Source organism: Mustela nigripes, chromosome 2 (genome assembly GCF_022355385.1).
Source record: "Mustela nigripes isolate SB6536 chromosome 2, MUSNIG.SB6536, whole genome shotgun sequence".
In the NCBI taxonomy this organism is placed as follows: domain Eukaryota; kingdom Metazoa; phylum Chordata; class Mammalia; order Carnivora; family Mustelidae; genus Mustela; species Mustela nigripes.
In genome coordinates, this window is record NC_081558.1 from 28,775,354 (window position 1) to 28,800,693 (window position 25,340).

The 25,340-nt window shown below is 35.4% G+C and overlaps 1 protein-coding gene and 1 non-coding gene across 16 annotated transcripts in view; both read right to left on the minus strand.

Annotated features, from left to right (window-relative positions):
* FHIT (fragile histidine triad diadenosine triphosphatase) overlaps positions 1-25,340 on the minus strand; it is a 1,435,937-nt gene that overhangs the window by 919,134 nt on the left and 491,463 nt on the right. The gene's annotated exons all lie outside the window — the stretch shown is intronic.
* Positions 8,669-8,775, minus strand: LOC132012668 (U6 spliceosomal RNA). The gene has a single exon (XR_009402672.1). It is a non-coding gene; the product is annotated as a U6 spliceosomal RNA (small nuclear RNA).

A 25,340-nucleotide genomic window follows, 5' to 3' on the forward strand; every position in this document is an offset into this window, starting at 1 on the left:
TTCCTGTTACTTTTCTTCTGTTAAATATTCAGTAAGTATAAGCATACCTTGTAGAATGTTGCCTTGATTAACATTTTCTTGAAAAATGAATTTTGGTTTTTAAAAAATCCAAATTTCATAATATATAAATTTTTCCAATGGTCATGTAGCAAAAATTTAGATTTATGACACCAAAACTCAATAGAAAAATTTCTACAAAATGACATAGAGGAAAATTGTCAAGAAACTTTCCAAATCTGGTCAGTAGGATGTCAGAATCATGTGTAGATATTCTGAAAAGCATGCTGAGTGTCAACACAACAAATATGCATTGCATATATTGCCCATGCTAAAAACTCATGAGAGTGGGGTGCCTAGGTGGCTCAGTGGGCCTCTGCCCTCGGCTAGGGTTATGATCCCAGGGTCCTGGGATTGAGCCCCACATTGGGCTCTCTGCTCAGTGGGGAGCTTGCTTCACCTACTCTCTCTCTGCCTGCCTTTCTGCCTACTTGTGATCTCTGTCTCCCAAATAAATAAATAAAATCTAAAAAAAAAGAAAGAAAGAAAAAGGCCATCAGAGCATCAGTGTGAGCCCCACTTTGCCAGTAAGTGCTTGAACTGCAAACCTTTCCGCACTGCCTTTCAGTTAGTTCTTTTTGCTTCCTGTCAGAGGCCTCAGAGTTCAGAACATATTGAAGACAATTATGCATTAGGAAGCAAAGCAAATGAAGAAAGTTACTACATATGAAGCACACAAAGCAAATATTTCTCAACAACCATACTAATTGTTGTGTGATCAAGAATACAACTTTTAAGTATTTTAAATCCTAATATGAGGGTTTATTGCTCAACCACAGACATTTTACTATTTTACTTACATTTCTTGAAACTGGTTGGTAAGTTGGGTTGATACATAATGCATTATCATTCTTGTCTTTTTAAAATAATGGGCAATTATCTCCTGGAAACCACTCTTGGGTGAAATGTTGTATCATCAGGAATGAATCAATGAACATCAAACTAGACATGTTGTTCCTTTTTTTTTTTCCTACCATGTTCCCTATCTATTACTCTTTGCTTTCTTCTTTTTCTATTTTTACACATTTCTCACTTAGTGTCGGTGTGACAGGTATGACCCTATTTTACAGATGAGGGCACTGAGATTCAAGGAGGTCTATAGCTAGCTCTATTAGTTTCCTGCTTGTGGTTGTTGTAACAAATGAACACAAACTTGGTGCTTAAAACAATAGAAATGTATACTCTCTCAGTTCAGAAGCCAGAAGTCTAAAATCAAAGTATTAGGAGAGCCATGCCCTCCAGAGGTTTGAGGAAGGATTCCTATTCCCTGGCTCTTCCAGCTTTTGTTGGTTGTTGGCATTCTTTGGCTTGAGGCCACATCACTCCAGCGTCTCTATGGTCACATTGCTTTCTCGATTGTGTGTCTTAAACTTCCCTTTGACCTCTCTAATAAGGACACTTGTGATAGAATTTAGAGTTCCCTAGAATAATCCAGGATGATTTCCTTATTTCGAGATTCTTAACTAAAAATCACCTCTCCAAGGGCCCTTTTCCCATGTTCCAGAAATTTGACACAGATACTTTTGTAGGCACCATTTTCAGCCTGACACATTGGCTCAAAGTCACACAGCAGGACAAATAGTAGACAAGTTCAGAGGTAGACTTGCCGACTCCAGAGTTCATGTTCTTTCTGCTCCATGTGCTAGCTTCCATCAGATTGTGTGACCTGTCATCTCTGTCCCTCCTCATATCTCATACTAAGAGAAGTCAGCTCTACCACAGAGTAAGGTCAGGATTCTGGACCTTTTGTCCCAGCTCCACAGACCTCTCCAAGGAGAGTCTGAAAAGGCTGAGCTGCCCATAAACACATTCCATCATGTACTCTTGGCTTCCTTTCCAACACCTGGTTAGCTTCCTGAGCCTAGTTCAAGAACTACACTAGAGCACCAAACAACCTTGCTGGCAAAAATTATTATATCCTTCTCACTCTGATTTCTCAAAAGTCCCCATAAGTCTGTAGTATAATAGAAGAAAAAATACTAAATATCATCTTCTTTCTTTTATCTGGACTTGCTATCTGCTGTGACTTAGGGAATGAAAATGGACATTTGAAAGAAACTATGCTACGTCTCCCAAACTGTCCTTGAACATTCCGTTTAAAGGTTAAGCACTTGTTTTTTTGTCAAGAAATTGCTTGATGTGGAAAAAATATAAAATGTGATATTTCCACCTTCTTAACATATGGGTTAGTAAGATCTACAAAGTTCCATTCTGCTACATACTTTCTCCTTCCTTCTAAGAATGGTGATTTTCATCCACACAGATTGCCTGGAATTCAATCCATCCTCTCTTTTCCGTCTACCCAGAGTTGCTATTACACCATTTCACATTAGACTTGGAAACCTTGTAATTTTATAGGCCAATTTTATAGGCCAACCCTTTCCCATTCAAGTTGTCATCTGAATAACATCTACATGCATTATAAACCCCACAAGACAGTGTGTTCATTTTTACTTAAATAGACATACATGTCTCTAAGAAGTTAAGAAGAAAAATGGGCTTTTATATTTGCCTTGCTAATTATGATGTCTATTACCCTTCATCCTCACCTAAGGATTCAAGATTTCCATTATTTCCTTTCATCCTGAAGAACATCCCTTAGCATTTCTTGTAGTACTGATGGTCTGCCGACAATAAATTTTCCCAGTTTTTCTTTATCTGAAAGCAATTTTATTTTACCTCTATTCCTGAAGAACAGTTTCACTGGATATGGAATTCTGGATTGATAGCTTCTGTTCCTTTCAGCACATGAAAGCTAATGTCCCACTGTTTCTAGGTTTTATCGTGTCTGAAGGTAGGTTGGCATTTTTTCGAAACAGGGGTCCCTTGTTGTATATTGTATGTTGTTTTTCTCTGACTGCTTTCAAGATTGCATCTGGGATTTTCAGCTGGTTCATTATGATTCACCTCAGCATTTTGAATACTGGTAAATATATCTCTTTCACTAAATTTGGGAAATTTGGGGCCATTATTTTTTCAAACAGTTGTTATGCCCCATTGCTTATTTCCTTTCCTTCTGGGACACTAATTACCAGTATGTTAAAATTTATGCTATTATCCCACAGGACCCAAGACTCTGGTTGGGTTTTTTGTTGTTGTTGTTGTTGTTGTTTTCCCTTTGCTTTTTATAGGGAAAGCTTATATTTATCTATTGTCAAATTCACTGGCTGCTTGTAGTCTGTATGTTCCAAGGGTCAGCCAGTGATTTGGGTAGAATTTATACTAAGAATCTGTGGTTCTTTCGGTCTGGTTTTCCATTTCTGAAATTGCCCCACCACTTTCTAATAGCTACAGTCACCCCAAACTCTGTACTCTGGTTCTTCTGGCCAGAAAGACTGGGTTTCCCATTGGGGTTTTAGCTACCCTAAGTAGTACTGACTTCAGCAAGACCTCAGGATGGAGAATTTGACCCATACTAAACCCCTCTTCTAGGTGTCAACTCTTTTCCAGAGTCAACTGGCCTTTTTTTCACTCTTCACATACAGAGCATTGATCCATTTGTTTTGTATTTTGGTCAGAGTTTATAGGTATTTTCTGTGGGAATTTACTTGATTGTATGGGAAGCAGAAATCACTATTTCTTATGTTTTAACTTTGTTATGTTGTCTACATTAGTCCTGACAAGTTCAGTAATGTTGCATGAACAAGTAACTCCTAGAACCTTAGGGGCTTAAAAAAAGCACAAAGGTTTATTTTCTGACTTATAACTCATGTCCATTTCCCAGATTAACAAGGGCTCATGTCATCCTCACTTACAGACACAAGCTGGTGACCTTCACTATCTATTTATCATCCTGACAAGGGGAAAAGGGGAATATGGTAAAAAATGCACTAGCTCTTAATGTTTTTGCCCAGAGCCAACTTATATCACTTCAGTTCACATTTCAGCAAAACATGTGGCCTCACTTAAATTCAAGTGGATAAGGAAGTGTACCCATTCAAATTACCCAGAAGGAAGAGAACTAAGATATATGTGAATGAACCTAAAGACTACCAGGATGTCATGTCATATGGATTTTTTCACTTTCACAAAGTCAGTCAATTTATTTCCTCTATGTATTGTGCCTTATATAAAAAGAACTTCCCCAAGATTATAAGGTCCCAAGATTATGACATATCCCTCATGTTTTTCCTCCAATATGTTTAAATTTTTACAAAAAGCCATTTAGCTCATTAGCATAACTGGAGTTGGGTGTGTGTGTGTGTGTGTGTGTGTGTGTGGTAATATGACTAACCTGTTTTTCTAGGTGGACAGCCAACTGTCCCATTCACTGAAAGAACATGCATGCCCCCTCTACCAATTTAATATTCCAACCTCATCTATAAAATCATTTTATGTATACATGGATCTGTTTTAATACTCCTCATTTTAACCAATGATGTATTTGCCTGGTAAATAACCCCACAGTATAAATACTTTAAGTTTTTAGTAGGTAAATACCCCACTATGGTTCTTCTTATAAAATAAATCTTGTCCAACTTTCTTTAAAAAACTATTCTAAAGTATGGTCTTTCTCTTTTAAAATCTACAAGTTGATTTTAAGGTACCTTAAGAAATCCTGTTTCTTTTTTATTTGAAACAGATTGTGTCTTCCCAGTAGGGAACATGGTACTTCTGATCAACTAAGGTTTTCTAAGTTTGTTTGGTAGAGTACAACATTTTTTATATAACTATTGTGTAGTCCATTTTAGTTTACTTGTGAATCCTACAGTTTTGTGGTCCTCATAAATTATAAGAACGCTATTGATATTTTACTGGGATCTTACATATAGCTATCTCTCTGAACTCTATCAGTTTTTTTTTTTTTTTTAAGATTTTATTTATTTATTTGACAGAGAGATCACAGTAGGAGAGAGGAAGGGAAGAGATCACAGAGAGAGAGGAAGGGAAGCAGGCCCCCTGCTGAGCAGAGAGCCCAATGTGGGACTCGATCCCAGGACCCTGAGATCATGACCCGGGCCGAAGGCAGCGGCTTAACCCACTGAGCCACCCAGGCGCCCTGAACTCTATCAGTTTTAATTGGCTTTTAGTTGAGTTTGGAAAAGACAATCATATATATTTTAATAGCACTGGTTTATCTCTTTTTTCCAATATTTATACATCATATTTAATCATATTACTTTTTTCCCTTAGCAGGATTCATGTTGTATAATGGCTAGCACAATGTTGAAATGGTTACAGTAAAGGCAAGCACACTCATCTCATTTGTGGCAATAAAAGGACTATTTCCAGTGTTAACATTAAATAATATACCTTGCTATAGAGGCCTCTGATACCTTGTAATATGCTGTGTAAGTTCATTCTATTCTATTCTATTCTATACTGAATGAGTATTGCTTGCTTATTGTGTTGTTAAATAGAAAAGAGGACTCTAAACTTATTAATTCACTACTTTTATTTTCTGTGGATCAACTTTGTTATTCTCATTTAATAATGAGAGCTCTTGGGGCACCTGGCTGGCTCAGTTGATTAAGTGTTTGACTCTGGATTTTGGCTTAGGTCATAATCTCAGGATTTTGAGATGGAGCACTGGACTGGGCTCTACATTGAGCTTGAGTGTAGAGCCTGCTTAAGATTCTCTCTCTTTCTCCCCCTGCCCCTCTACACTCTCCCTCTCTCTAAAAAAAATAGAGCAGGTAGGGGGAGAGAGAAAGAGAGAGAGAAAGAATGTGTTCTTGGGACTATTAATTTTCTGCTAAATATAGCTTTGGCCATTTAAATGTATATATGTAGAGTTGTCTTTTTTCTAATACTTTGTTACTCTTATGTTTGATTTCCTATTTGAACCTGAAGTTCTTTAAGAGAAATTCTTGTTTTTTATTATTGGTATCACAGTTTTTCAAGTTCTTGAGCTATACATTTACACCTTTATTAGTTTTTAGTTTTATTAAATTGTAGGCAGAGCATGTAGCCTGTAAACATTTTGTGTTTCATAATACAGTTTTCTTCGAGGTTTAATATATGATCTTTTTTTTAAATGCTTCATGACTCTGTAAAGTATGCTTTTTATTTCTAGAGAACAAAGTTCAATAAATATTTATTAAATAGCTTTACTAGATTAAAATACTCAATGTATTCTGTTTATCTGACCCACAAAAGATCAATAAAAGTGTATTAAAATCTCATAAAACAATTTTATTTTATCAAGTTTTCCTTATATTTGTAACAGCCTTTATTTCATGTATTTTGAGACTGTTACTATGTCAATGAAAATTCAAGAATGTCAACTTCGTTGTGAATTCTCACTATTTGAATGAAAATATAATCTTCTAGAACACATTTAATATTTTCACCGTCTCTGACTATTTTATCTAAATATTGCTAAGATTATTTTTTTGTTTATTTTGCTTTTGCCTAATATATCTTGTCCATCTTTTTTGCTTGTTTGTTTGTTTGTTTTAGCCAAAATTAGTCCTATTTGTTTTAGGTACGTCTCTTCTCAGTAACCTATGGTTAGATTTTGCTTTTTCATTGTAAAAGCGAGTTTTGGTATTTTAATAGACTGGTTTAATGATTCCTTTCTAATGTTTGAGCTTCAGAATCTGCTTTCACATTCACATTTTTTCTTGACATCATGTAAGGCACATGGGAAAGGTCATTCCTATTTTATACATGAGAAAATTTAAAACCAAACAGGTTAAATATATTTCCCATAGTTATTTGGGTAAAATATGGTGGGGGTAAGACTTAGCCAAAGGATACCGAAACAAAAGCCATGGCTTTTTACAAAGATGATATACTTTTGTTGAACGTCAATGTTCAGATGGACTAACTGGTCAAATTATCTGCCTTTTTTTCAACTAGGTGAGTTTACACTAGTGTTGTCATAAATTATATATTTTGCTATACTTCTGTGATCTTACTTTATGCTTTTTGTAGTTTATGCTTCACTGTTAATTTCTTTGCTTCCTATACTTGGCAGTTTAGGCCAGGTGGCACAGTCTTTTCTCTCTCCATTGATTTGGAAGTCATACCTACTTTCATTTCTTTCTTTTTTTTTTTTTTTAAGGTTTTATTAATTTATTTGATAGAGAGAAGACAGTAAGAGAGGGAACACCAACAGGGAGAGTGGGAGAAGAAGAAGCAGGATTCCCTCAGAGCAGGGAACCCAATACGGGGCTCAATCCCAGGACCCTGAAATCATGACCTGAGCCAAAGGCATCAGAGCCTTAATAAATGACTGAGCCACTCAGGCACCTCCCCACTTTTCATTTCTAATAGCGGTAACAAGTATACCAAAAAGAATATTAATATTTATTGAATGCATAAGTAACTTTTAAACCTTTCAAATATTTGAAATTGTGGAGTCCACCCCTGCTAAAATAGCCAGTTATCACAATTTTCAGACTCTGTAAATATAATCTTGGGTTCTGTGACTACTTAGTATTAAATATTAAAATATTACATACATGATACTTATTAAAGCATTATCTTATATTACATATTTTGTCTTTCAAAAGTATAGTTTTACATTTGCATTCAGTGTTATAATTAAACAATCGTTTAAATCTCTCTTAGGTTTAATTAGTTACATTATTAATAATTAGTCTCCTAACATTTATTTCTCTGTTACAGAATTCTTAGATTTGATTTCTCTCTCAATTGCCTGAGCTAGTGCTTCCTAAATCTTAGTGCATGTAAGCATTTCCTAGAATACTGTTACTATAGATAGCTGTGTTCCAGCTTCTGGAGGTCTGAGGTGGACCAGAGAATCTGTACTTCTAACTGGTTTCCAGATAATGTTGTTACTGGACAAAGAATATCCCTTTGAATAGCACTAACGTGGGCTACATCCTTAAGCCATTTTCCTAGTGAAAAGTCTTATGCTTTCTTTTCTCTTGTGTATTTGAGAATCTCTTTCTGTTACTTTTACAAGTAAAAGACAACTTAGGTTTATTTCTTCAGTACACTCTCCCATGCTGTTCCAAGCAAATTTCCATAAGGTAAATTGTTTTCTTGCCTGCCTGCTTGAAGGATTTTTTTTCTTTATTTTTGTAATTAAAAAAAAAGTTGCCAAGTTGTAATAGTATGAACCCTTTTCATTAATGTTGCCCAGAGTATGAAAAACTCTTTCAATTTGCATACTGAGGCTTTTTTGTTTTTGTTTTGGCTCAAAAGAACTTTTATTAATTTTTGATTACTACTTGTGTTCCAATTGTTTCTGTCTCAAGAACATCTATAATTCTTAGATTTGGTCTAGTGTTTAAGTTGATGATCTCTGCTACATTTTTAATCTTCTCTATTTCATTAATTTAATTTTATTGTCCTTTTCTCCATTTGGACAGAACTTAATCAATTTTTCTCCTACATTAGTGATATATATGTATTTTTAAATGTTTATTTCTTTTCAGCTTCTAATGCAGGTTTTAATTCTGTATGGCATTTTGGTTTCTTTATCACGTTTGCTTGACTAACTTATCTCTTTTTCCAAACCATCCTACTTTCTTTTAGCTTCAGCTTATTCTCGCACTTCTCTGTTTCCTGAGGTTTCTGAGGATACCAAACTTCTAAATATCCTTTCATGTTCCTGTGGCAAAGCATCCTGTGAGGTCTATAACTCTGGGTCTCTGAGATACTGTTCCTTCTTTCTTGTCCATCCTGATTTTTTTTTTTTAATATGGAATGCTTCATGAATTTGCATGTCACCCTTGCACAGGGGCCATCCTAATCTTCTCTGTATTATTCCAATTCTAGTACATGTGCTGCCAAAGTGAGCACTGTCCATCAGGATTAAGAAAAAAAAATCAGTTTATCATGAAAGAGCCAGTATTTGCCAAGAAAGAAATGATGACTGTCTTTACTAATGTGTTACTTGAATCCCCTAAAACTGGATCATAAATTGGTTTCCAGAATTCCTAATCCCAATTCCTAGTCTCTAGAAGCCATTTTGTAGAGCTCCTTGAGATGATATAGAATCTTCTAGTACCACTGCCTGGATCTATGTCCAATCTGAATACAAAAAATAAACCACAGTACTCTCTGTACCTTCAGCATACTTATAGTTCTTTAATTATGATACTGACAAATATACTTCTAAAAATATTATTGTCCCCAACAATAGAAGGCAAAACACTGATCTTCCCCAAAGATGTCTATACCCTATTCCCTAAACTCTGTGAATATGTTAGGTCACACAGCAAAGGAGAATTAAGGTTGTGGATGGGATTAAGGTTGCTAATCATCTGACTTTAAAATAGAGAGATTATCAACTATTACTCAGGTGGATCCAGCCTAATCACAAAGGTCCTTAAATACAAAAATAGGAGCAGAAGAGTTAGAATCAGAGTAAGGCAATAAAACAAAGACTCAACTGGTCATTGCTGGCTTTGAACATGGATGAGTACCACAAGACAAGGAATGTGGACAACTGACAAAACCTGAAAAAGACAAGGAAACAAACTGACCCTTAGGGACTTGAGAAAGAAATGCAGCCCAACCAACATGTTGATTTTATTCCAGTGAAGTCGTTTTCAGATTTCTGATCTCCAGAACTTTAAAATAATAAATCTGTGTTATTTTGAGTCACTATGTTTGTGGTGACTTTCTACAGCAGCTATAGGAAACTAAAATACAACATGCCATCTACTATTTGTATTCTCTATGTCAATGCAGAGATAGAAGTCTGTGTTAAATAGTATGGTTCAAACATCACTTACACTGTATAGGAATTCTCACTCTTGTAATTAGTCTCTGCATGTTTCTGAGCCAGGGCAATGGGGGCAACTAAAAGATTAAAGGTCTTTCCTCCTTCTAGCCATAGCACAAGTGCACTGAGTTGAAATTGTTCATTCCAGTTCCACCAAACTTCAAATTAGTAGAATCCTTTACAAGAATTTAGAATAGCTTTGACTGTAAGAACTAGTTTTTGGTGGTAGTAGCTTTACATGTGTGTGCATGTGCACATACACACACACACACACACACTACTATCCAGGCATCAATTTAATTTCATATAATCTTCAATCCCTTCTTGGTTAAGGTATTGATCCTCTTACTTCACACCCTTGTGAGTGAATGAAAACTTGAGAAATTATACCTTTATATAAAGTGAGAATGCATTTATAACTATAAGAATTATTTTTCCTCTAAATAGGTAGAACCAAGGCCTATTTTACTTTTGCACAGCACTACTTTTCCCTAGGGAAAGAGTGAAAGATCACATTTTTAAATGTTTCTCTCTCTGGATTAGAGGCTAGTAGGAATGTGATTTCCTTATGTTTTGATTTGCCCAAGTACGTATTTCTCTACTCACTGGTCTCTGGAAATCACTGTGTTTACTCAAGATTTAACTCAAGAGGCTAAAGTCATGGGTAAATACTAAGAGGGAATTGACAGAGGCATATTAAGTTTTAGGGAATAAACTATACTTTCCTAAAAGAAACATTATGGAGTTGACACAGAACGGCTTTCTACCTTTTGTATATCAAAGGCCACATGAGCAGCCAACACTCTTCATGTGATCTTGTCTTGCAAAATTTCTGCACAGCATATAAAGGGCCAAAGCACCACACTTTAATGAATAGCACAGACTCATTCACCAATACGTACTAGATCTTAGGTCACTGGGCTTCTTACTGCTCCTACCATAAGAATCATCTTATGCTTGCATGCTGAATACAATTGTTCTAAATACACAGGTCTTTATCTGGACCAACACTGATTGAGGAGGAAGGGTCCTCTACTATTAATAGGCAAGAAAGTCTAACACTTCCCCCACCATTATGACCATCAAACAAGATAAAGCCTTTTTATGTCTGGGAGGGTTAAATCAAAACTTAGATAGATTGACCTTGGAGATGAGCCATTAGTCTTCATAAGATAAATATGAATACTTGGTGGTATTATTTAATAGAGCTGCAGAGAATACTGAGGAAACTAAGCAGGCTCATATGAGAAGGACTAGAAGGCAAATGTGAGATCCATAAGGACATGGGTAGGACAGAGGACACTAAGATGTTGAATTTTGTCTGAGTATGATACTTCTCTAGTAAAGCTAACTGGTGGGCTCCTCAAAATAAAGATATTCTCTATGGTGTCGGCCAATGTGAGCCCAATATGAAAGAACATGAAAAGCATCATAACTCTTTAAAAACAAATAAATACTTTCATTTTCCTAGGTACCTATGAAACAAGTGGTTAAGAGGATGAGCTCTGAAGTCAAATGGATGAATGTTCAAATCTGGCCTTGGACCTCACAAAAATGCAATGTAACTTCTCCATGCCTCATTTCCTACATTTGTAAACTGGGGATAATACCATTACCTCACAAATTACACTGGGAGCTATATATATCAGCTATGATAATACATATAAAGCTCCTAGCATAGTCCTAACCTGTACTAAGAGCTAACTGTAACTGCTGCTCCTGCTAAAGAGAGGCTGCAAAGCATTCTGGGTAAGAATAGGACTGTTGAACAACAAGACTGTCCAAGCAGGCTCTGCCATTTAATAGCTGTACAATTTGGGTAACTTATTTAAATTATCTGTGCCTCAATTTCCTCATCTATAAAATGAGAGCAATAAGAATAGTTATATCAGTGTCATCTTGAGGACTAAGTGACTTAATGTTTGTAAGATATTTAGAAGAGCATCTGGCACATAATGTGTTTAATAATACATTATTCACCTCTCTTGGTTTTAAAACTGTGATCATGGGAAGTCAAGGGCTCTGCAATGATACTCTGGGGGTCTGTGTGGTAGAGTGGAGATAAGGAAGGTATGGCCCTCTCTCTATTGAAACAGAGTAACTCTGTTTTACATTTTGAGCTCTTGGGCAAGATTTTCTTTGAGTAAAAGGTCCTGCTGTTCAAAAAAAAAAAAAAGGAAGTAATAGAGGGAAGGAGACAGGCAGTGGGAGAGAAAGGGAGGTGAGGAGAAAATAAAAGAAGGAAACAAACCAGGGATCTATACCAAGAGGCCCTCATATAAAATACCTGGATCAGTCTGGTTTCTACAAAATATTGCATATTTTTATATGCATTATTTAGTGAATTTAACCAGGTCATTTTTAAGGTTCCCTATAGAAAGAAAATTGTTTCTTGAAAAGTGAATTTTAGTAAATTCAAATTTTAAACACACAACTTCCCAAACTTCTTTAGGGTAAACAAAAATCTTGATAATTCTAATTTAACATGCAAATCATGAATATTCACTACAGTCAAATGAATAATAAATCACCCCTGACTTCAAGTGCTTGCCATGGAAAATTGCCTATTTCCTTAAACATGCAGAAATCTGTTTTTAAATTTTTTTTTTTTATTATTTTTGCCCTCATGATGGTTGCTCTTCAAAGCAGCCTGGAAAATGTGCCATCTTCAGCATTAAGGAACTACAGAAGAAAAGATTAAAGCAAAATATGGTATCATTAACAAAAGGAAAGATAGAGTCCATGGATCTATCCATGACTATGGATGGCTGGGTTCTGGGACACATTTTTTAAATGTTACCAGATAAAATTTATGATATAAATGGGAATGTTCCTTAGCCATTCTGAGTATTATTATCTATTTGAATAATAAATCAAAAGGCTCTTTATCCATTTATGGCTGAAATTATGACCGTAGACAGGTTACTGATGTGATTTACTCCATTGATGCCAATGAAATGGAAACCCAGTGAAAATATCACTGGATGGGCCCCGTGTTCTAAAAAATTAGTGAGGCTTGGTAGAACAAACATTTTGAAGGGAAAGTATAAAACTGCAAATATTTATGTCACCATTATATCAGTGAGCTCACTAAGATTTCTTTTAAATAACTACCCTTCAGGCATTGTTACACAGAAATCCCAAGTACATTCAAGCTTAAGAAAAGTACCTATTTCATAATTTGATGGAAGAACATCACTAGTATTTGGCCCCAAATTGAATTAGTAATATTTAGCCTTTAAAGACTCATGTAGTGTGATTCCATTTATATAAAATTTAAAATATGCAAAAGCTACAGTGATTAGAAGTATGTACATTGATGACAAAATTAAGAAGAAATGCAAGGAAATGATTATTGCAAAGGACAGGATAGTGTCTACCTCTAATGTGGCCAGAGGTTTGCAGGGGACTCTTGGGGCACTGGGAATACTGAGGCTTGACCTGGATAAACCTTGACATGGGTTTTCATTTATAATTATTCACTAAACTGCACATATATATCTTGTGCATTTTTCTTATATTTGTTATATTTCACAATTGTGTTCAAAATTCCCTATTCTGAGGTGACTCTCCAGTCCAGTACAGAGGTCATACTTTATACTAGAAAGTATTGGTTGTTTATCTGAAATCCAAATTTAACTGGGCATCCAGTCCTTCATTCTAACCCCAACCAGATTATCACAGTTAGATTACAAATACTTAAAAAGAAAAAGGCAAAATAAACCACAGGTACAATGCATAGAAGTCTCGGCTATTCCTGTTTTGTATCCTATTAATATGATAAATTTGTGTTTCATGGTTTATGATGCCCCTGGGGTTCTTATATCCAGGGACTATAAACAAAAGTAGGCTACATAGATGCAAATTATAATTTGCTTATAGGAAGGCAAAGAAGCTGACCTTTATAAATACAACCACGCCTAAGAAAGGAGAGCTTCAAGTCAAAAACAAATCTGAAAAAGAAAAAAAAAACTTAATTTGTTCTTTCTTTAAAGCAGTGATTTGCCTTTTGTTATGTGCATTTGTTTGCACAGGAAAGGAAAAGACAATCAACTAGTTAAAATGGATGCTATATTGTTCCCTTATTCACAAAGAATTACACATCTGTCTAACAATACTAACCACTCTGAAAGATAATTATGGATCAATGCTTTAAAAAATACCCTGAACTGCCTCCAGAAATGGCAAGAAGAATTCAATTAAATTATTTGTAAAAGCCAGAGTCTTTTTTTCCTACCCATCTGCTACTTGAAATGGGATGACCTTTCAAATAGTGCTTGCGGTTCTCAAAGCAAACTCTAAATAAAGAAGTGGAGTGTGTTTTTTACCCCCCCCCCCCAACAACCAGGTTCAGCATAGATAGAGCATTTGTACTGACATTCTACACCACTGAAAAGAACGCAGATTTGGCCTCTAGGACATAAAAGAAGCGCTTTAGGAATACCAATCAAGCTCTGTCCCATGCCTTCAGTCATGACATTTGCCTTCTATGAGAAAGGTGTGCTGTTTCCAAGATAAGTGTTTGGGAACAAGCTACATGAAGTAATTTACTCCCTGGAGAAAAACTGGAAACCCTACTCCCAAACAAAGAGAATAAAGTACATGTTAGTGAACAGTCCCTTGTTTAAGGGGCCTATGGCAAGAGAGCTAATTCAAAAAGGTCAGATATTCAAGTAACAATAGACTCAAAGCAGACTTCCCAAAGGCCTCTCCATAGGCCTTATATTATCAACTAAGAACTGGTACTATGAGACTATTAACAGTGCTTTCTTCACCAAGTCTATACGCCTTTTTCCTTGTTTTATTTTTCCTCCCCCTGCAGCTCTTAATTTTTAGAACATTTCCAGTTTGGTCTTTTGTGTCATTTTTTCTCTAAAAATCAGAATCTTAAAAATACAACCAATGTATTTTTCTTGATAAAAGTACAACACACATCTTACAAAAACTTCAAAAAATAAAAAAAAAAAAAAAAACATTAAAGATAATCTTTTACCACACCACACACAGAAAACCACTCCAGTCTGGTGTGTCTACTTCCATTCATCTTAATGCATGACTACCTCACAAAATTGCATCATAGTAGGTTAGCAACCAGAATCTAACACACTGATCAACTGTTTTATGCATATCTTCTTATGCTGTCAATGGGAATTCATCATATATAAATTTTCATTATAACTTTGTGATTTTGTACATGTGTCTATGTGAGTATACAGTTGTGATATAACTTATAAGTGAAATTATTTATTCAACTATTTATGAATATAGAGATTTAGCTTTTTTCATTAGTATAAACAAAGCTCTACTGAATATCGAATATTCATCTTTGCAATTATTTCCTTAGCATTGCTTTCTAGAAGCAGTGTGGCAGGACAGAAAAGTATTATGATAATGAACATTATCAAAGTTTTTACATTAATATGGCCAAACTGTGCTCCAGCAAGTTGAGCAAGATATGTACACACTCTAGACAATACCCTACACTCTGGGTAACATTGAGAAGCATTAATTTCATGTTCACTTGTGATTGTGAGCAAAAACTCATCATCGCTCTAATTATCTTTGCTTTGATTAACTAATGAGCTGAAAGTTTTAATGGTGTATTATATTGCCTCCTTTATAAATTGCCATTCAAATATTTTGCCCACTTTTTCTTTTTTTTAAAGATTTATTTATTTATTTTTTGGGGAGAGAGAGTGTACACACCTGAGCATGTGGGAGACGGAGCTGGGACGGAGGGAGAGAATCTTCCAAGCAGACTCTCCACTGAGCAAGAAGCCTAATTCAGGGCTCTATCTCACAACCCATGAGATCATGACCTGAGAGGAAACCAAGAGTTGGATACTCAACAGACTGAGTCACACAGGCAATGCTTGTGTCTACTTTTTAATGTGGTAAAAGGATTATCTTAAAGTACAATATTTTAAGGATTTAATGTACATATATATACAAATGAAATCAGAAAAAAATGCTACAGATAATTATTTTAATTTTTTAAATTAGCATAATAAACAGAAACACAAAGGTATGTATATTAACAAAGGTATGTATGTTTAATAAATTAAGTAAATGTGGGGCCCCAGGGTGGCTCATTCAGTTAAGGATCTCCTTTTGGCTCAGGTCATGATCCCAGGGTCCCGAGATTGAGCCCCATGTTGGGCTCTCTGCTCAGCGGAGAGCCTGCTCTCCCTTCTGCCTGATACTCTCCCTGCTTGTGCTCACTCTCTGCCAAATAAATAAAATCTTTTTTAAAATAATTAAATAAATTAAATAAACATATACACACACACACACACAAAATGTATCAGTACTTTTCCCCTGCCCTATTACCAATCCCATGTTCCCATAACTCATAAAAAAAAATAAAAATAATTACTTGTTTATGCTTCCACAGCTTTCTCTAGCTTCATACAAATATATAAAAACATAAATTATATATAGAACCATTCTTTTCTTTTTCACTTAAATGAACTCAATACTTTCCCAACTGGTCCAATCAAAGGACTATTCATCAACTGTATCGTGTACATGTTGAAGATCACATAGAGGTCTATCTAATTATTTTTATTCATTGCACAGCAGAGTTATAAATATGGTCAACAATTTCCCTATTAATGAGTTTTTTGGTTAGTGTTTTCTCTTGCTTTGTTTTGTTTTTACCACTAAAAAAATACAGCACACATCTTTGAATATGCATTTGTATACAATAGATTAAAGATTCCCAACAATAGAAGTACCAGGTCAAAGAGTAGGTGTACCATTAATTTTGACAGATAATGCCAGACTTTTCAGATTTTGAAAACATTCTACTTTCTCATTATGATTTGATTTGTATGTCTATGATGTCTGCTGACAAAGTTGAGCAGATTTTCATGCCTATTGCTCATTTAAATTTTCCTTTTTTGTGAATTACCAATTAGTATCTTTAGCTATTTTTTTTCAAAGATGGTGTAAAACTTTATCTCATCAGTGTATGAATTCCTAGTATTCTAATATTTATATTGTTAAAGGCTATACACTTACATCTTTAATTTATCTAAAGTTTATTTTTTTAAATTTTATGGTGAGAAATATGGGTTTATCATTTATAACTAACAAATGAAAAGTAGCTTTTACATCTTTTTTTAATAGAAACATCTATTTCCCACTCAAATAAAAAGCTACTTATACTAAATATTTAGCTCACTATTACATACTTGGATCTGTTTCTGACTTTTTCCTATTCCAATGTCAATTTTTATCATGGCCAATAACATACTGTTTGAATAACAGCAACTTTACACCTGATTCTTGATTTCAGCTCAGGTCATCATCTCAGGGTTGTGAGATCAAGCCCAGTGCCAGGCTCCTCATTGAGTGTGGAGCCTGCTTAAGATTCCCTCTCTCCTTTTTATTCTGCTCCTCCCTCCCTGCTTGCACATGTACATGCGAGGTCTCTTTCTCTCTCTCTCTGAAAAAGTAAAAACAAAAAAGCAAAAAAAAAAAAAAACAACCCAAACCCCAGCAGCTTTAAGTTTTAACCTAAGACATTAAGTTTAAAAATCTAGAAGAAAGAATAAAAATAAAAAGCTGTTGCAATTGTGACTGGAATTCCATGAACATAAGCATGGTTTTAGGAAGGAATGACATTTTACAATAGTAAATATTAGGGAATACAGAATGATGATTTCCTTTCTTGTTAAATGCATTACTAAAGATTTTATATTTTTTATGTAAATGAAAATTTTCTATTTCTTTGTAACTGGTTATTGAAGGTATAAATATGCTTTAATTTTAATATATTTATCTTGCAGCCATGCAGCTTACATGTTTTCTTAGTCTGTAACAGAGTCTTAAGCTTGCTGGGAATATAATCATATCATCTCAAAATGAGGATAACTCTGTTTACTATCTTCTAATATTTATGTTGTCTAATTTTATTGTTTAATTACATCATGTAGAACTCACAACGGTACCAAGTAACAGTGTTGACAGTAAATATTCCTCTGCATTTTTCCTAGTCTTAATAGCAATGGCTTTTATATATTCACTGTTTAATGTTATAGTAGGTTTTGTGAATATATATTATTATGTTTAATTATCATCCTTCAATGTCCATTTTATTTAGAAAATTATTTGAAATTTCTAATAAATTTTAGAACATTATTTTTTGGCATGTGTACTGGGTTGAAATTTATGGCCACTTAGAATCTCAGATGGCCTTATTTTGAAATGGGGTCCTGGCAGATGTACAGATGAGGTCATATTGGGTTAGGATGGGTCCTGTCCATCCTATCCTCAAAAGAAGAGAAAATAGAGGCAAAGCCCGACACACAGGTAAAAGTCCATGTGATGATAAAGGCAGAGATTGAAGTGATATGTCTACATGCCAAGGAACACTAAGAACTGACAGTAACCACCTGAAGCTAGAAAAAGGCAAGAAAAGATCACCCCTTACAGCATTTGAAGGAGGCATTATCCTGTTTGGCACCTTTATCTTAGACCCTTAGTATCCAAAACTGTGACAGAAAAAATTTCTGTTATTTTAAGCTACCCAGTTTGGTAATTAGTTACAGCAGCCTTAAGAAACTAATATAGCATGTATTTATAAAATCATATTACTTTTATCTCTTAATTTGCTGATGTGATGAACAGTGTGGATGAAATCCCAATTTTGAACCAGTTTATAATTTTTAAAGTAAACCTGATTTCAAACATTTTATTATATTTTCATAACCAAATGGACTTAAGTTGCCATTTTTAAAATCATATACATACAAGAATGAAATTGGTATGAAATATCTTTTAGCACAATTGATATTGGGTTTGGATATAAAATTATATTGGATTTGTAGTATTACTGAGGCCCCCTTCTTTTTTTCTCTACAGTCTTAAATTGTTTGATAACCATAAAGAGTATCTCTTTTTAAAGCTTAAATTAAATTTAGCTGTAAAACCATCTGGGCCTGGAGCCATTTTCAATGGTACATCTTAAACAATCTTCTACTTTTTTTCCTCTGATTATTATTATGACAATATTTTGACTTATCTTATGTGAGTATTGATAATGTATATGTTCCTAAAGAATCATAATTTCTTTTAGGTTTTCAAATAAATGGCTACAGAATTTTTTTTTTTCAAAGATGTGGTAGTTACCAGTATTGACTGATAGAGTTGAACAGGAAACTAGAAGAAAACATGCCCCTTTCCTCCTCCTACTACATGTGGATTGAGTCAAAGGGGAGCATCCCTCAAAGAAAGAAAAGAATCATTCTTCAGTCAAGCGTATAGAAGTAGCTCTTATCACTGGCAAGAACCTCTAAACAAACCCATAAAAATATTTTCATCTGAATCACAGGTACACATCACAATAAAATTTAGATAGTTGGTCCTCAAGTTATTTGATACTTTCCTAGAGTCTTAGCAAAGCTACGCAGAAATTTTCTTGACATTTCCATTAAGCTACAATAAAGTTTCCATTTTTTTAAACACTTGACAAAAAAAAAAAAAAAAGAATTATTCTTCCCTCGCACCTGCACACATTTAAAAATATCTCCAACTTATCTAAGAAACAATTTTCTCTACAACTCTCCCAGACTTCATACTCATATCCTTTTATTCATAGCAGATGGAGGAAATTAGAGTAACACATTTGCTCTAAAATCATTAGTGTTGCCTCAGCACTTCCAATCTAAAATGGCATTTCAAGGGGTTATTGTTACGTGGATCAAGAGTTTGCTCTAGGCACAAAGAGACATAAAAGCCAATCTGAACTTTTTTTTTCACAATGAGTTATTGCATCTTAATTTCTTCAACATCATTCCAGTTGGATTTTCAACACAAATCAAGTCGGAGGACAGAGAGGTGTGATTTCTGTCAAGGGTGATATTTTGTTCCATGGCCAGTCCTCTGACCAATCATTATAGCTGATTTGGAAAGCACTGTTCTTAAAACTGTCTACCCACTGCTGGGCAGTCTGGAAGACGAGGAATATATTTCTACCTCTCAGATATCAGTCTGCCCTTTAGCCTCCTGAAATGCCTAAAACGAAAATAGGTAGTGAGCTTCAGATGACAGGAACTCTGTCCCAGACCAAAACAATCCCTGGCTGAAGAAAGACCAATCTGTGAGAGTTTCTTTAGCACATACTATATTAAGTCCACTGTTAAAAAAAAAAAAAAAATTCTTTTCAGTTTAAGAAACTACACACCTGGAAAATACAGCCTTGTGTATACATAAGAGCAATCATGGAGCATGATACCAGATCTTTCTATACCATATTACAATTTTCAAACTCCCTTCATGTCACATGTGTATGTTGTCCTCATAAATCTATAATGAATAAATCTATAATGAATGTAGAATAAAAGAAGGAGACATAAACATGGTGGCCTTAAGATGAAAGTGACATTAAAAATCATCAATAAACCTCTTTTTACAGGTGAGAAAATGGAGGCCAAAGGAGAATGAGAACTTTTTCCTTCTTGCATAGTCACCCTGTGAGGCTAATAGAGTGAAAGCCAGTCACAAGAGTTACAAAAAAAGAGTCATAAAGACCAGGAAGGGAAACAGAATGGAAATAAAAACACTAATTCTGATTTAACATATTTTCTTAAAAGAAGAAATTCTGTTGAATTAAAGCTTAAAATTCAAGATTCATCTCTAAGGACCACTTGGCTATGATGGTTTTAAGCCATTATGAGAGCCCTTAGAGAGAAGAGCAGTTTTAAAATTCATATTTCCAGTAAATATGTGCAAGTCTTGAAGAACATATTCATGCAGTTGTAAACAGTATACACATATACACACAAAAAACCTTGAAAGTCACTATTATATAACTACTGAAAGGAGCCTAAATATTCCATAGCTCAGTTAAGTTATTCATGCATTTACACCCTTTAACTCATCCTCTACTTTTCCACTGCAGCAAGGACCTAGTTAATTATCTTAATATTGATACCTCTCTATCATACAATAAAGTTTTAAAATGATCTTTCCTTTAAAGGAAAATATATTACTAGTAGTATTTTCTGTGACAGCGTTCTCAAAAATACATGTCAACGATGCAGAGGCCAGAGTCCTAATATCTTTCATTCAACAGAAAATAGCCATTTTCCATGACTCAATCCAGAATATATTTTAAAATCTAGATGTAGGGTATCATAAGTCAAGTAAAAGACTGTATTATAGAAAAGCACAAACATAAAAAAACATTAAAAGTGGAGTCATCATTTTAAAAGGAAGAAATTTACAGCGGCGGTGAAAGATCGTATCAGGGTTAGAGGATTGGAGGACAATCTCTGTGTCAGAATCCACACTTTATTGTCAGAACGCACCTCGACATTTTAAAACTGCTTTTAGTCACCTTTTAAACGGCTGAGAATTGAGAACATAAAACACAATGTCTAACGCACCACAGAAAGTTTTATGATTCTCTTCCAAAAAAATTAAAAAAAAAAAAAAAGGAAGAACAAACATCTTTATTTCCATTCCGGATCTGCACAATATATGCTTGCATTCCATTTGCTCTGATTCATTTACATTTTGCTGAATTTTGTTTTTGTCCATTTTCATCTTTCAAAAGATTTTTAAAAAATCAACGACAACAAAAAGCCCTCAAAAGATGCTTTCAAGATGAAACCGCAAAGAAAATAAGTACATGAATTAGTGAAACAACATTCAAGTTTATACAAATGAGGCAGTTACATCTTTTCTCATCTTGTCCGAGAATTAATTGCCCTGCTGAAATTAGACACAAGCATGCTCCATGCAGACAGGAGCCCAAGCTGGAAGCAAACCCTTGGAATGATAATAATACTGCCCCTGACTCTTTTCACATGGCTATGTTTTTGACATGTTCTTCAATATTCTACCCAGTTGTGGTAGGACTATGACAAAAGATTTCTCTAGGCAGGATGAGCACGTCCATGGTGAATGGCAGGGAATGACAATAGGCAACAAGCCCCTTTAGTGGCCCCAGAAAGCCCACAGGTCTTCTGCAAACCTTACACATACACGCTCTAAGGAAAGCATATCAAAAATGGAAACTGTGAGGACAATTTTAATCACCCAACAGACTATTCTATGATTTATTATAACTTTATAACAGCAAATCTTCTAACACACAGGAGACTGACAAGCTTATAGTCTCTCCCTGCCCCTCAGTCTCTTTAAATGTTTATGTGACGGTTTTTACACATGGATGGAGATGACCTTAATATAGTATTTATTTTAATCTACACAAGGACAAACTCCAAATAGCTAAATTTGACCATAGTGGAATTTTCTTGGTTATTTTTAATTTGACTCAAATCACCTCTATAGGCCATACAACTTTTCTCCCAGACCTCAGAGATGTCAGGTGTCACTAATCAGAGTTAGCTCCTCTTGTAGTCAGTGCAACCCAAAGTTCTGCCCGCAAAGTAGCAATTAGAGTCAAGTCTCTTCTGGAAATGCCAATTACTGCTCTTTGTTTTCCCTGTTGAATGTCTCCTTAACATAAGAATGACATATCGTTTATACCCTATCAAATTAGAAAATATTATTTGAAATAACACTCATAGCTGGCAAGAGGGCAGGGAAAGAAGCATGCCCAAAGATGCTGGTGAAAATGCAAAATGCATTATCTTTTATGGAAAACAATATGCCAACATGTACCATGACATTTTTATCCTATCCATTTTTATTCACTGATTTTCTTTGGGGAACATTGTTCCATATGTCTAAATAGTCTTAAAACCAGACTTTTTAGCATCTGTATAGTATTGTATTATGTAAATATACTATACTATAGTTTTTCTTTGTTTTCACATGTAAACATTTTAGTTTCCTATTTCAGTTACTATGAATAATGTTGTAGAGAACATCTTTATAAATACATTTTTAAATTGCATCTTGTTTGTTCTTTAGGATAGATTCTTAGAAATGGAAATACAGCTGTTAGCAGGTGTACCTTCAAGTATAATTTTGTCCTAACAACTACAGAATTGCAATTAGCAAACCAGTTCTTCAACTAAAATTCCAGTGGATCATCATTTACAAGGAGCAAAATACATAGTGATAAAAATGGCCCTGCTTGTTTACAGAGCCTTGAGAATGGGTAATTTCTCCAAGGAAACCAAATCGGAGAACACATATGATTGAGTAGCCATTAACTCAGAAAGGACAAATCAGGTCCCACCAAAGGACATTCATTTCAAGCAAAGGCACAGCGTGCTAAGTTAACTGCCTTCTGTTTTCAACCAAAGATCCTCTTCCCACGTTCATTAGTGTGTAAGACCTCTCTCTGAACACATTCTTACCATCACTGGTTAGCAATCATTTTCCTGTCTTTAGAAGACTAATAAGCAACCCAGGTTTATAAAACGGAGAAGTCAGAATATGATGAAACATTCTGGCCTCCCTGATGACACGAAGGGAGAAGTTATTGGCTGGAAGCTGTTCTAAAAGAAGAGATGACTGACCCTTAAATTAAAATTCCAGGTTTGAGAAGCCAATAAATAATAACACACCATTTTTTAACCTTTCATATTTAAAATGATAATACCCACGGTTGGCAAGGGAATGGCATTTCCCAAAGCATACCCTTTAGAAGAATATCTCCATGATAAAGTATTTTTTAAAAACCCTCATTTTATTTATTTATTTGAGAGAGAGAAAGAGCATAAACAGGGTGAAGGGCAGAGGGAAAAGCAGATTCTCTTCTGATCAGGGAGCCTGACGTGGGACTTGATCCCAGGACCTCGGGATCATAACCGGAGCTGAAGACAGATGCTTAATAGACTGAACCACCCAGGTACCCTCCATGATAAAATTAGTTTAGGGAAGAGAAAGAAAGGAAGTTTTAAGTTGAACATTTAAGGTGCTGTTACAAACTGCGAATCTCCACAAGGGGCTGTAAGCAAGCAGTGTTTCTAAACTTATTTAACTACCAAATTCTTCTTGTTTTATGTTGCCTTTTATTTCTGGCTGCTGGCTTTCTGTGGACTCTCTCAGGGAAGAGCGTTCTGAGGAACACCTTCAGTAGATGTTTCTCTAAGCCAGCAGTTCTCAAACATTTTGGTCTCAAGACTCATTCACACTCTTAAAAATTGTTAAAGGTCCCAAAGAGGTTTTGTGTACATAGGTTCTATCTGTAGATATTTACCATATTAGAAATTGAAACAGAAAATTTTCAAAACACTACTTAATTTTAAACTAACAGTAATAAACCTATTACCTGTACACACATGCAATATATTTTCTAAAACAAACAAACAAAAGGAACTAGTGGGAAGAGTGGTATTGCTTCAGAGTACTGAAAATTTTTTTAATGTTTGGCTTAATAGAAGACCAGTAAATTCTTATACCTGCTTCTGCATTGTGTTGTTGATGCAGTTTTTGAATGTAGGTGAGATTTGGTGGGGTGAGGTCCAGAGTCCATGCCTGAGAAAGAATTCTTGAAACGTCTTTGGTGCAAAAAGGTGGTTTTATGAAAGCATAGGGATAAAGGACACTGCTTGGGAATATTCCTTAAAGCCCCCAACCCAAGGTAGACTAACCACAGTTGGCTCCAATTATATCCATTAACCTGAGAAATGAGTGAGGGAGAAGCCCTCACATCTACTGGGAGGAGGAACAGTGAGAAAGGGAATAAAAGTCAGAGTCCCCTTCATCTAAGATGGCCTGTTTTCCTTCAGTGACCTGGGCTGACTCGGAGGAGGCTTATTTAGATAATTATCATCCAATATGTCAGGAGGGAGTTTACTAGGCAACATGTTTGAGCAAACACATTCTACAAGAGGCCCTTAGGTCAGGGTCCTAGTGTAGAGAAATGAAGGCCTAGGTATGAGCAGGGGGATGGTACCCTAGATACATTTGGTCTATCTCCTACAGAAGAGATCTAACTGATAGATCCCACTGAGGCAATATGGTGTTACAGGAGCTCTGTATTTTCCTAAATTTTGTAATCCCAATTATTTCCAGTGGGTGAAAAGGCATCCCAAGGGAGAATCCTTGGGGACTTAAGAAGCTCCCATGCTAGAGAAAGTCCATTACCAAAGACTATCCCCCCAGACTCCCTTGTGGTATCCCATGCACAGGGTATGTCAGAACTTCCTGGTGTCAAAGGGGCCCAAGGCATCCCCCAAACAAAATTGCTATGATCGCTATCACTGTCATTAAAGGCCTGCCCCTCCCCCCCACTTCCGCATCACATCCTAGGCTACAGATGGGTGGCTGGTGTATGAACCAAAATAACATGCCTAGAAGGTCATGCAGTGAAGGTCACGCCTTATTTTACCTTGCCTTGAACCTGCCATTTTTAACCCATGGAGAACACCAGAACAGTTTTACAAGGGGAAATTTCCCAATTTTATAGCTTAAGTAGTTAGTAAAGGATATTGGCAGAAAACAGTAAAGATAGAAATCCATCATGGTCTAAGTGATATTCTAACACAAGTGGTCTTTATAGCCAACTTCCCTAGGAAAGGGTCCCTGTTTGGGGTTCGGTTCAATCAGGTACTAGTTTCAGCCAGCTCCCAGTGGATATCTCACAGACATAAGCAGCTAGACCAGGGATGTGAAGGGGATCACATTAGACCAATGAGGAGGAAATCTCACACAGGAGTCTTAAGATTGGCAGCCATTCTGGTGACTTAAGTGGCTATCCTGTTCCAAA